Raw genomic sequence first — 12644 nt, forward strand, 5'->3', positions numbered from 1 at the left:
TACTGAATGCTATTTTATTTGGCTCATCTTCCACAGAACAGCAATATAGAGAAGCTGCTGTTGGACATTTAAACCAAAGTTTCTAACAACAACAACAAAAATCAACAAAACAATACAATCTGTGTGGGGTAAAAACTTGCAGAGGTCATAGAATCATAGAATCATTAAGGCTGGAAAAGACCTCCAAGATCATCTGGTCGAACTGTCCTCCTACCACCACCATTACCCACTAAACCATGACCCTAAGTATCACATCCAAGCTTTCCTTAAACATTCCCAGGGATGGTGACTCCACCTGAACCTCCTGATGGTGACTCCACCTAAACTGTCCAACCTGAACCTCCCCTGTTGCAACTTGAGGCCATTCCCTATTGTCCTATTGCTACTTATTCCCTATTGTCCTATTGCTACTTATCTATTTGATAATCTATTTGATGAAATTTATAATAATGTTTCCTAATAATGTGATAGTGGGGAAGGACAATTATTAAGTCTTAGTGAATATCCAGAAACACCTAATAAGCAATGGATGGAGAATCCTAATTACTTTAAGGTGCCAGGTTGTACAGACTAAAATATTTATTGAGATGATGTTTAGGGGGATTAAAGTCCACATACTACAAATATATCAAGATTTATTTGGCATTTAACCAGAAAGTTCTATTTTAAAAAGTTGTAAATATATCGCATGTAACTGTTAATATTCACTGACAATCAAGGCCCATTTTAAGAGTAAATGAAACTGGTATTGGCTAGTGTAGACACAAATGAGGTTCCAATCAGTTCTTCCACTCATGGGCATTATCTTATCCTGCAACTATATGGCATCCAGATTCTGAGTTTCTTTCCTTTCCTTTCTATGTTCTGGGTGACCTTAGGGTTCAAGCAGTTGAAATTCAAGTTAGGTGGACTCTGTAGCAATTTTGGAAAGGTAAAAGCTATCCAGCATAACTTATTTTAACATATCTGCCTTTTCTTAATCTAATATCAATCAAGTTGTCCAGACTGAAAATGTGGTTAAAGTTTTTTTGTTGTTGTTTTTTAGTTTTGTTTTGAAGTTCACATTAACAATACTATCAATATTAGCTAATTGCCAAGAATGATAGTGATAAACAGAGAACATATAAATTTTCCTTTATCTTTACAGGCTTTTGGAAGCTGTGAAAGTGTATCTGCTATGCAGCAAGGTGAGAAAATGATAAAGTTAATTCAGCTGGCATATTTTGGTAGAGAGAAGGGAGGGGATTCTGAAGCTATATGGGAAAACCCTTGTGTTTTATTACCCCCAACACTCCTCCCCCCCTCCAAAAAAATAAAAAACTAAAAAAGTAAAAAATGCAAGAATGGAAATTGGTCTCAGATAAGGGTCAGAAAAATGCAACAGTGGCAAATAAATTCTGCAGGCTAATGCTAGCATTATATCACTCGTGCATTGGCCATGTTTTGTGAATTAATACTGAAGTCACTGAGACTCCTCATAGATAAGGAGAGTTGCATGGGTTAGACTTGTTAGGTTCAAGTACTGGAAGAATGTGCTTTAAATCAAAAGGGCATGGATGATATAAGTTGTGCATCCCACCTAGTTTGTCCTTAAAAGGGGTGGGTAGTGGAACCACTACAAAGCAAATCAAACACTTAGAAATACAAGTTTAGTGATGTTAGATGTTGCAGGAGCATATCCCCCAATATTTATGGTTCCACACAGCTGTTGCTCACTGTGGCACCACAGAGTTATCTCTCTGCAGCACTGCCTGACCCCACACACTGACAAATTAGACTCTTCAGGAACACTTGCCTCTAAAAGACTGTGAGAAGCACATTCTCAAAGAGTAGTGTTTTTCAAAAGCTGCAGTGTTGCTAAGGAAATTGGTCACTTTGAATTGTAGTATGAAAAATATGTCCCACATCTCAGTTAGAATGTCTTATTATTACACTGCTACGCTATAGTCAACTCATTTTTTTTTTCTTCAACTGATCTTGCAGCAATTAGCACGCCATACAAGTCAAAGGGATTTTGGGGTCCACAGAACATGGACATGTCAAATGCTCTTGTTCCATACAGGACTACAAAGATGGAGATTGCAGTGCACTGTAGTAGGCCTGTAGTGAAAGCAGAAACTTATCCAAGACATTTTCTCATTTTGCAAGATTGACTTGATTGTTCTTTTCTTCAAAAAAACTGTTCAAGGAATGGCATTGCCTTTAAGATATCAGATATGCAATGTACTTATGCATTTTGTTCCTTTATTTGTAATAGAAAAACACTCTTCCCTTCTTTTTTCAGAACCTTAGCCTTAATATATTCTACTGAGTTTTCCATTTGAAGACTTTATATAGTTTTCTTATCTCAGTACTCATTGGGCTTTATCTGTCTATATTAATCTTTGTCAATTTTAACTCAAAATTCAAAAATGTTCACATAAGGCACTACACAATAGAGCATTATGACAAACTGCAGTTTCCTCAAAACTCATAATATACAACCGTAGTTCACTTCCAAAACTTACTTTAGAATAATTATCTTTTTATTAAGGAAGATGAGTTATATGCAGGCACCCAAGTTAATGTTCTTTTTTTTTTTAAATGATATTTCTTGGAAGAAAAATATAAAAATAAAAATAAACAGAAATAATATTGCTTATACTTAAAGCCTAGCCATAGGCTGAACACCATTGTGACAGGCAGAGCACTGGCATTGGGCTAAAAAGTACACATATCAGAGAAAAGAAGACTAAGATTCAAAAAGAAAGGGAAGGGAGGGGAGGGGAGAGGAGAGGAGAGAAGAGAAGAAAGAAAAGAAAAAAGAGAAAAACAAGAAAAACAAGAAACTGCAAATGTTGTATCTATATGATCAAGGTATGATTTTCTTTGAATGCATAGTATGATGTCCCATGCATGGAATAACTAGCTATACTACATATGATATCATGTTTTTTCCAAGTGAGGTTCATTCTTTCTAACTTTGTATTTTTACTGTCTCCATCTGTACTTTCTGTTAGAGAAGAAAGGAATAACCGCATTCAGGGTGTGGTTCATCTCATTTGAAAGTAGACTTCTAAAATGTTATAGGAATTGCTCCCTAAATGTATTTTGATTCTGTTTCCTTAAAAATAAATAAATAAATAGATAGATAGATAAGCCCCTTTACACTGACTCAAAATGGGGACATCTACAGTATAAATGTTTCACTGTTCATCTTTCTTTACCATCTCAAGTTAAATTCTAGAACTCACCTAATCTGTATATTGTGAAGAGTGGGCTACAACTAGAACATCCCAGGGAATGTATATTGGTCAATATCAGCACATGCCCCTCTACTGAAGGAGGCAGCACCTTCATTAAGGCTCAACAGAAGGGTTTTTGGGAGATTAAAAAGCATGGCAGCTGTTTTTATGTGGAATTTGACTATGTAGCAATACCAAGAAGTGAGTAGGGTAGGAGGGAGGAGTTTTGCAACCAAACTCTTTTGTGGAGGCAATAAGAGTTCCAGGTTAAAAAAATAAATAACAATAAAATATATCTTTTGTAATTATTGTTTTTGGAACGGGACAATACCTCCCACTCTTCTGCAGCGTTATGACTTTTAACACATCTTGTATAGAGAACACCTGTCAGTCCTTTCTTGTTCTTCAGCACATGAGCTAATGCAATAATTATGCTTAAACAGAAATTATTGATGCTGAAAAAGACAGGTGTTCAAGTTAAAGACCAGAACTACCATATTTTAATTTGGCTACTCCGTAGGTGTGCATTACAATATAATCTCTGATCATATAATTATCATTCAGTTTTCTGAAGAAACTCATCACACTCATGGGAGACAGACACCATACTCATTAGATAAGCATTTATTTAATGTAGTCTTTTAATCTTGCTGTCCGAGTCCCTCACTCATTCTAATTCTCATTCCTAGTTACTATCTAATGGGACATTTTAATTACTGCTTATTCCAATTCTAGAGACGTATGCAAAAGAACAACTTTTGAACAACTTGAAAACTTTCCAGCTGCTGTCAATTGAATTTCTATTTATCTGTCTGTTCTTTCAATGTTCTTGTGAATACTATAGTAGAAATTCAAGTATGACCTGTCCTTTGAAAGATATAGGCAATAACAAAATCTGTAGGAAAAAGCTTGTGAAACACTTTCCAGACTTTTTCAAAATCTGACACCTAAAGTGGATGAAGCATGTTACTTGCAAATTTAGAACAGGAATCTTGTCATGCAGTAGGTGAATAGATGCTCTGCTGCTCATCTAACTATTTTTCTTTTGAAAGGACCACTAAAGTCTGTGAATAAGGCTTAGTTTAAACAGGCAGAAACTTTACCTGATGTTTAATGTCAATTTTGGTTTAGAGAATAAATATCTGTATCGCCTTGCCTAGTTTTTATCAAATTTATTCCTTGAAATATGTTGTTGATCTAATAAGCACTTTCATTCCCAGTTAATTGAAGTTACAGCCTTTGTTACAGATGAGCATTCTCCTTTCAATGAAAATCATATGTAAGAGGGCTAAGCCTTCGACCTTAGCATACTTCAGTGCATCTGTATTCTTTGTCCTCCCTTGACTGTTCTCCTGGGACTGTCAATTCCCTCAAAGGGAAAAATAGGTTCTCCCAGATTAGGTCTTCACCAAGCCTCCCTGTCAACCCACTGCCTGCTACCAAGCTTTGTACAGCCATGAAAAAAAAAACGTGTAACTTCTGTAAAAGAAAAGGAGATACTGCGTAGAGCTCTACAGCTTCTTTTTTTCAATTCATTGTTTCTCTTCCTTGCCATAGACCCATGTGTTAGAAACTTATACAAATGAATATTTATCCATTTTTGCAAGTGATATTTAAGTCTGCTCATAATTACCATTTTTTGTTAGTAAATTTTAAGTGGTTGGCTGTCTACATAAAAGGGGTACAAAAATTATTTTCAAGTTAATTCTTGTAAATACATTTTAAAAATATTGTTTATCTACTTGCTTTTCTCCATTTTACTTGGATATACTTTGGCAAAAAAAAAAAAGGAAATATCATGTGATTGAGAAAGACTAACTAAAGACTAACTAACTAAAGACTAACTAAAAATACTAAGCAATTATGAGGAAATTAGAAATCTAAAGGAGGGTAAAAATCTCATAAAAAGAAAACTAAAATGTTTGGTTTTATATGGATTTATTTTGGAGGCTGTTTGCCATATGCATTTAAATTTTTCTATCACCCTTACTCCCCTCTCCAACTTACACAAAAATGGAGTTTCTGGAATAATCTATCATGAGTGACAACACACTAGAGGTTTTTTAATTGTCAATCCTGGTTGAGTTCAGGCAAACTTCCTTATCTTTTTCAACTCCTCTGTTCTTCCTACATGCACAGAAGATGAAGAGTTTCCAGTAAAGCTAGCTGAGTTCTGTTTCTGAATTTTGAAGTGTCCTTACCAAAAAAAAAAAAAAAACTAATTAGTAACAATTAAGTTTTTATAGTTTTTGTTTTTATTTTTTTATTTTTTTTATTTGAACTGTTTAAAAGCAGGAAGTTTTGTATGTTTTTTTACTTAATTGAAACCATTATCTTTTTCATTCTTTTCACATTTTTCCATGTGATAAACTAATTTTGAAAAGTTAAAGAATTAATGAAATTAGAATAGTATGGGTAGGAACCGAAAATAAAATGCAGCAGAGAACAAATTAAGTTTAGTCAAACTAAATCGATTAAATCAAAAAGGATTAGGGAAGGAATGGAAAAACAAATGTGAAACTTTGTGAAATAACAAACACTTTCTGTCTTGGAAGTGTTTAATATATAATTATGTATTTGACTTCTAAGTAGCTTTTCACAAAGGATTGGCCATTTTAAGAGGTAAAACATTTCTATTTGAAAATCTTTATCTGATCTTTACCTGCTATAGAGTATGCATGATTTAATCTGTCTACCAGTTCTGTCACCACTTCAACGATGTTTTCGCATTGCTTATGGGAAATGAAGCATTCATTCAGATTGCAAATTTGTGGAGGAAAAAAAAAATCAAATCGAGTTACATCTTAAGATTTTTCTCATTGAAATTCTGCTTTCATATTTTTGACATGTATCATGTATCTTCTGTATTTTAGTTGAACTAAGAGCTATACATTCATAAATGAATAGATCAGCATCAGAAAGTAATATATATTAAGAGTTGCTTACCTGAAAACTGTTACATGACTGCGTTCCTGGGGTGACAACTCACCACACTATTAAAGGACAAGCATAATGGCTCTGCTCAAACAGGGTGTAACGAATGTTGCATGGAATTGATGCCCACTCGTTGTTCAACCTAAAAGGAAGAATGTCAAATGAGGAAAAGGTGTAAGTCTGGTGGCAGCAATGAGGTGCCACGGGGTCAACCATATCCTTCAGAGTCAGAGGCACCTCTAGAAAGTTCTGCATCTAGAAAGCTCCTTCTGTTGCAATAGGTGGGAACAGAGTACATCTAATTAGCTACTCATTTGCTTATCAAAAGCTATGGTAATTGAAGCAGTTTATAATTATATGACAATGTATTTGCTTCTCTGAACTCCACCTGCTTAGAACAGGGATGGTTCAGGTAAGGATACTCATGAGCAATGAATAACTTAGGAGAGAGAAATATTGCTCACTGAACTACTATTTTTCATTTTATTCCTGTAACTAAGTTGCCCTTATTTCTCATGGCAAATACCAAACTCTTCTGGAAGTTCTGCATGCTAAAAGGAGTTACTAAAACTGGAAAACTCCCAATGTTATCTTGTGCCATCATGTTTTCTCTTGGTTTTAGGGTCCTCTGCAATAGAAACACAGAAAAGCAATAATTCAAATTCCAAAGGGAATTAGTATTCCTATTACTCTTTATATATAGATAAAAGGCTACTGTAACATCTCCTAATGTGTCTAGTGTAGGTGAAGGTTCTTCTACTATTCCCATATAATTTCTCCAGAGAAAAATGCCTAGTTCTTTATCTTTTCCTGTTTGTGTTATATAACAAAAGAGACACAGGCAGTCCTTGACTCTGTACTTCAAATGAAGTTTAAATAAATAAATAATGATTTATGCATTTAGTTCAATTAAAGTCTTGTTATAATACCTCCAGATATTCCTGACCTTTACCTAAAACCTGGGTTGTGCTAGCTTGGCATGGCGTTTGGTATGGAGTAACATGACGTCTGGCTTGGCAGTACCAGAACAGCTGAGAGCTCAGGCCAGGACAGAGCCTGTAAGGTCTCTGATGTCTCAGTATGGTTCTGCTCCCCTTGCACTGCTGAAATACCATGGTAGGGCTTTATAGCTCTTCTTTACATCAAAATGTTTTTGTTCACAGCACTTAGAAATGAAGACTATGTCAAGTATTTTGCCTGTTTCATTTACTCCGTGTAATGCAGAGCATGTTTTTACATTTTATGTCTGGTTTTGACAGAAGTTTTGGCTTAAATCGTGTTTGGTTTTTAATAAGTGTGCTTGAGATAGATGCAGTTTTACACTGTTTGACATAATGTACTGTGTAGGACAGAATATAGTTATATGTTTGCAAGTAGTGTTTGATACAGAATCAGGATGGTAGTTACTTATGCCCACTTTTTTTTTTTTTCTTCTTCTTCCATACTAGTCAGTACAAAAATCAGCCCCTATATCTTCTACTAGAGTATACAAGGTTAATCACACTTAAAATACCTTTACAGGTCAGTGATCATTATATCTAATGTAAAATGATTAAATATTAACATATAGCCAGTAACACAGTTGGATTCCCTGGTTCCCACCCTGCTGTAAGCTAGAAAGGAAGGGGGAAGCAGCAAAAGAAGAAAATGATCAGGAGTGAATATAGAATATGGCAGAAGAATTACTTTTTTTTTTTTCCCATTAAAAGCTGAGCATACAGTTCATGTTGTGTATTAAATATTCGATAGAAAAGCTTATTTTTGGTTATTGGAAGTACAATTTCCCAAGTGATGGGAGAATGTCTGGATTGACCTCAATCTTTTGGGAATCACTGCATTTTCATGTAAGTAAAAATGCTTAGATGGCTCTTTTGAGTGGAAATTTTATAGGCAATGTTCCTTTTGCCTTATGTACTATATTAAAACAATGATGTGGTTAGACTGCGCAGATGAGAGAGCTGGTCCTCTGCACACTTTCCTGCTGACTTAGAGGAAATCATTTAATTTTCTTGATCTTCTGCGTAGAAATCATTTGACTTTCTTGAGCCTCTGAGTCCATCTCTACAGGACTACAGATGTCCATAGTCCTTCAGAACTCTTGAAAAGCATATTTTTCTCATGGGGAACTGCTGGATCCAATTTGATTTTATTTTATAGCAAGTGAGTCAATGACGGTAGATTAGATTTTTTTTATTTACTTTTCCCCAGTAAATCACTGGTCTCTCTTATTTCCTTTCTCCATAGTGATCTCATATATCCAATATACTTTTATGTTACGAATTTCCTACAGAGGTAAGGCATGGGCATGCAAATATCCTGAGATGGATGAGGGAGAGGAACCATGGTGTCTCTCACTCTGGATGATGAGATGATTCACTAGATGATTCACTCGTTCTTTCTTATCTTTTGTGAAACTATCCCTGATGGGTTTTTTTGTTTCTTTCTTTCTTTCTTTTCTTGCAAGCACTCAAGCCAAAACATGTAGTTGCCATGCAGATATGAGATGTCACCAGATTTGTTTTGACTTTTGTACTTTCTTTAGTTCAGTTGACATAACCAAACTGCTAAATAAATGACTTCTGGAACTAACCATGTTGCAGTTGTTTGCACGAGGCACTCTAATAATGCACCTCATTACAGGGCTTATAGTAAGGTAGCTGCTCTCAGATCCTTCTCAGTTGGAGGAATGCGATAAAATTCTGTGCCTTACTGGCTAAAGCTCCTTGCTACAGTCTGGATTGCCTTGCTGTGCTGAAACCCTGGCTTCAAGCCTGCCTTGTCCTAACCCAGGATTGCTGCTGCTCATTGTTTCTTTATTCTGTCTCCCTTTTCTCCTTGGACAGCAGGTTCCTCCTGCTGACAGCTGTAGTAGTCACGGTAAGACTGAATTTCTACGTCTGTTGGTATTATCCATATTGATTAATTTTGGAAGAATGGTGGAGAAATACCTGGTTGACTATGGTCAGAGCTGACAAGTTTGGTTGATTTTATTCACTTAGGACTCCCACTGTGCCTCCATTGCAGTGCACATCCACCTCTTTAAGTGAAGCCAGGGAATGGCAACAAATGGCTTTGAAAATATATTTGCACATGTATTGCCCAACATTCTGTATTAATTTATGGTAGTATGCCGTATTGTGGAAGCCTAGGCCCTGTGCAGCCTCAACAATCAAACTGGTAATCCAAGTAGCACAACAGAAACTTTGTAGTTGGCATTCTTCTGCATAGCACAATTTGTCTCAACGGATCTGTTCTGAGTAAAACCTTGTTGGCAGATACAGTTCTTATCACTAACTTTTATGCTGTAAATCAGTCTAGCTGTCACTTTATGTAGTTTTGAGCTTTAGTTTGAGCACTAGTTAAGTGTTAGCTTATTTTATCTTTAAACATGGAATATTTATCGATACACCACTTCATGTATACAATTTGGTGTTTAAATGTTTAGCCAACATTAGCCATGTCTTTAAAATATATTTTTAAACTCATAAATAAAGGTAAATATTGTAGAACTAATTCTGTGCCATCATGCATGTCTCTGATAATGGTGAAAGGGTAAGAGCAATTTTTATCATCAGACAAACCACAAAATCATTAATGTTCTGTATCAATCCAGGTATGATTTATGAAGGGGAGAGAAGTGCACCAGGCAGATTTTTCAACTTTTCCTGCTTTGTCTTACTGTATTGCAATGAGGCAATGTGGTTGTATTATCAAGAGTAAGAGAATTTTTCACATACTGTGTTGTACATATGAGATCTCTCATTATTTAGGTGTGATTGTACCATTTGGATTCATACTGATATTATATTATTCTAACAGTGGTCCTATTAGAACAGAAGGTGAGAAGAGGGCAGAAATAAATCCTTAAAGTGTGCCTGAATTCTGAAGTTATGGCAGTAAATATGTGGAAATAAAAACAAAGAATTAGTTGTTCTTTTATGCAAACTGCTCCTGGGTTAACTTCACAGGTGTTCTCTCCTGCTAAAGCTTCATGGAGGATGGGGTTAATGCTCTGTACAGCTGTGAGCTTCCCTTAGAGGAATACAGAGATACAGAGCAGCCCCACATGGATCGGAACATTTCTTACCGTCTTGCACAAGACTGAAGTTACGGGCAAAAGTATCCACATTCCCACTGCTGTCTAGCCTCATGACCTCTTCTCATCTCCCTTTTTACTGCACCAAAATGGAATCTTTTGTGTTGCTATGATCTTTCAGTACATCCAAATCAGTTTCAAAAAAACTATCAAGAAAATGATGCATAGCACGCACAACCCATAGTCAAGAAACAAAAGCATTCCTCCATGTTTTTAGTTCTCTAAAGAGTAATAAACGTCACTTGGAACACAGATAATATTTATAGTGACATAAAACTAGACCAAAATGTCCTGAAAAGAAATTTCATTTTTAAATTGACACATATTGTATCCTCAGAAAGCAAATATAAATCTTTGCTTTCATCTCCCTCCATTGTATTTCAGTGAGACAACCCTGCTGTGATTCAAGACACCACAACTCTTTGCGAGAGTCAAAAAATACTGTAACAGTCATCTGTTTAGGAATGGGAGGGGCCGAAAGGCACACTTAACGCTTACTTCCGTTCAAACTTTTGTTTCTTCCTGGTACCTCATATGTAAAAATTGCACTGATTGCAATTCACAAATTAAATAAGTTCACAAGCTGTTTATAGACTAAATATAGAGCCCCACATTTGGATGATCCCTCTTTGCTCTTATAGACTTTGTGATCTTCGTTAGTGACCTGGAAACCTCAAAAAATAGGCCACTTGATCAACAGCAGCAGAAGCAGTCATAAAGGTGGAAATTTCCTATCAAAAGCTTTTCAAATGGCTTTTTATTAATTATCTCCTTTTTATTAATTATCTCCTAGCCAACATTGGAAAAAGTAAGTTTACTTGCACAGAAATGGCAAATAAGTGGAAATGAGGAAGTTTGCACGAAGCTTGTGAAAGCTTTCTAAGCTGTTGCTGAAAAGGTTTGAAGGGATGGCATTGCTCTATTCGTTCTCAATGAGTTCGCAACCCCCTAGTGGCCATCTAATACAAATATGCAGGTCCACACTGAAAGCTGGAAAATCCCATTGTCATTTGGGTCAAATGACAAATTGTTACTGTTAGAGACTAAAATTTTTTAGTGATTCCATTGATTCACGTTTTTTAGGGGGTTTAAGAATCTACTTATTTGAAGCTGTTAGGCTGAGTCATTTCACATCAGCTTCTCAGATCTTTTTTTTTTTTTTAAACAAATATATTAGAAGACCTAGATATTCTACCTTATACTAAATTGCACGTGTTGCAATTGTGATGATAATTGGCTGTATATCCCCACTTTACAGTAGGCATTGAACAGCAGATGGTGGCTTGATGTCTCATTTTTCAAAAATATTGTAGTTTACATTCACTAGTGTGCTATAGAGTATCATCATAAATAATTACCACTGAAGGAGCTGGTAAATTAAAAACATGTATTATGACACGCATTTCAATAGAAGTTGCAATGCTTCCTACCTATTCAGAGAAAACTTGTAAAGTGCTGTAGAGTACTTTGAAATAGATGTTACATATTAATAATTGTTTGTGTAATACTTTTGTCTGCCTGTTTCTAGACTATATTTTGCCTGTGACTAGCCTGTGTGATATACTGCATCTGCATACACATTACAGTACATCTTTATTTCTGGGCTTTTAGTTGCAGGATTTAAATCATTCTTTAAGGTTTATTCATTTGGCTTTGTCTTTTAATTGTATGCTCTTATATTTAATTAGGCTTTTTGTGGCATCTGCTCCAGTAGTGCTATATAAATGTTATGATTCATACATTTATGAATCATAAATATTTTGTTCCAGCAAAAACCAACACACAGAGCTGCCAACACCTACACATAACTAGCAGAGTTATAAGATGCCTGAAGCTGAAAGTGTTGGTTTTTTTTTTCCAGATTTTGTGAAACAAAGTTAGAAAACAGTGCACCTATTACTAATTCTCGTTATACCACTGAATTTGTTTTAACATTAATATATTAACTATTTGAAGATCTGGTATATTGTTTTCCTTTAGAACTTGTAGAACTATAATTTCCTCCTTCAAGTAGGTTAGGAATAAACTTTTTTTGTGGAAATGATAGTGGCTGACTTCCAGATAACTAAGTATTGTTTATCTGCCTGACTGATACCATTCCTTTCTAGAACTTGAAAGCTCACTGGTAGCTTCTTGTTGTTATGTGGCAGCTTGTTGTGATACCTGACTTCTTTCCCTAATTTTGCTGGGAAGTGCCAGGCAGATATTGACAACAGTGAAGACACCAAAAGATTATCACTCTATCATCCCATATAATCTCTAACATTTAAAAATTAACATTCATGGTATTTCTCATATATCCACGTAAGCTGCTATACCCATGCAGTAAGAAAATCAGATAATAGATGTGAGTACTAAAAAGACTGTTATTTGACATGGGCCTTCATCTG

General features: G+C 35.4%; 1 long non-coding RNA gene across 1 annotated transcript in view; it reads left to right on the forward strand.

Moving 5' to 3' along the window:
* The first annotated feature begins 418 nt into the window (after window positions 1–418).
* Window positions 419–12644, forward strand: part of LOC106044287 (uncharacterized) — a 157181-nt gene continuing 144955 nt past the window's right edge. The window contains exon 1 of the long non-coding RNA XR_007157497.2: window positions 419–1187. This is a non-coding gene — a long non-coding RNA (uncharacterized lncRNA). The remainder of the gene's footprint in view (window positions 1188–12644) is intronic.

Source organism: Anser cygnoides, chromosome 5, assembly GCF_040182565.1.
Source record: "Anser cygnoides isolate HZ-2024a breed goose chromosome 5, Taihu_goose_T2T_genome, whole genome shotgun sequence".
In the NCBI taxonomy this organism is placed as follows: domain Eukaryota; kingdom Metazoa; phylum Chordata; class Aves; order Anseriformes; family Anatidae; genus Anser; species Anser cygnoides.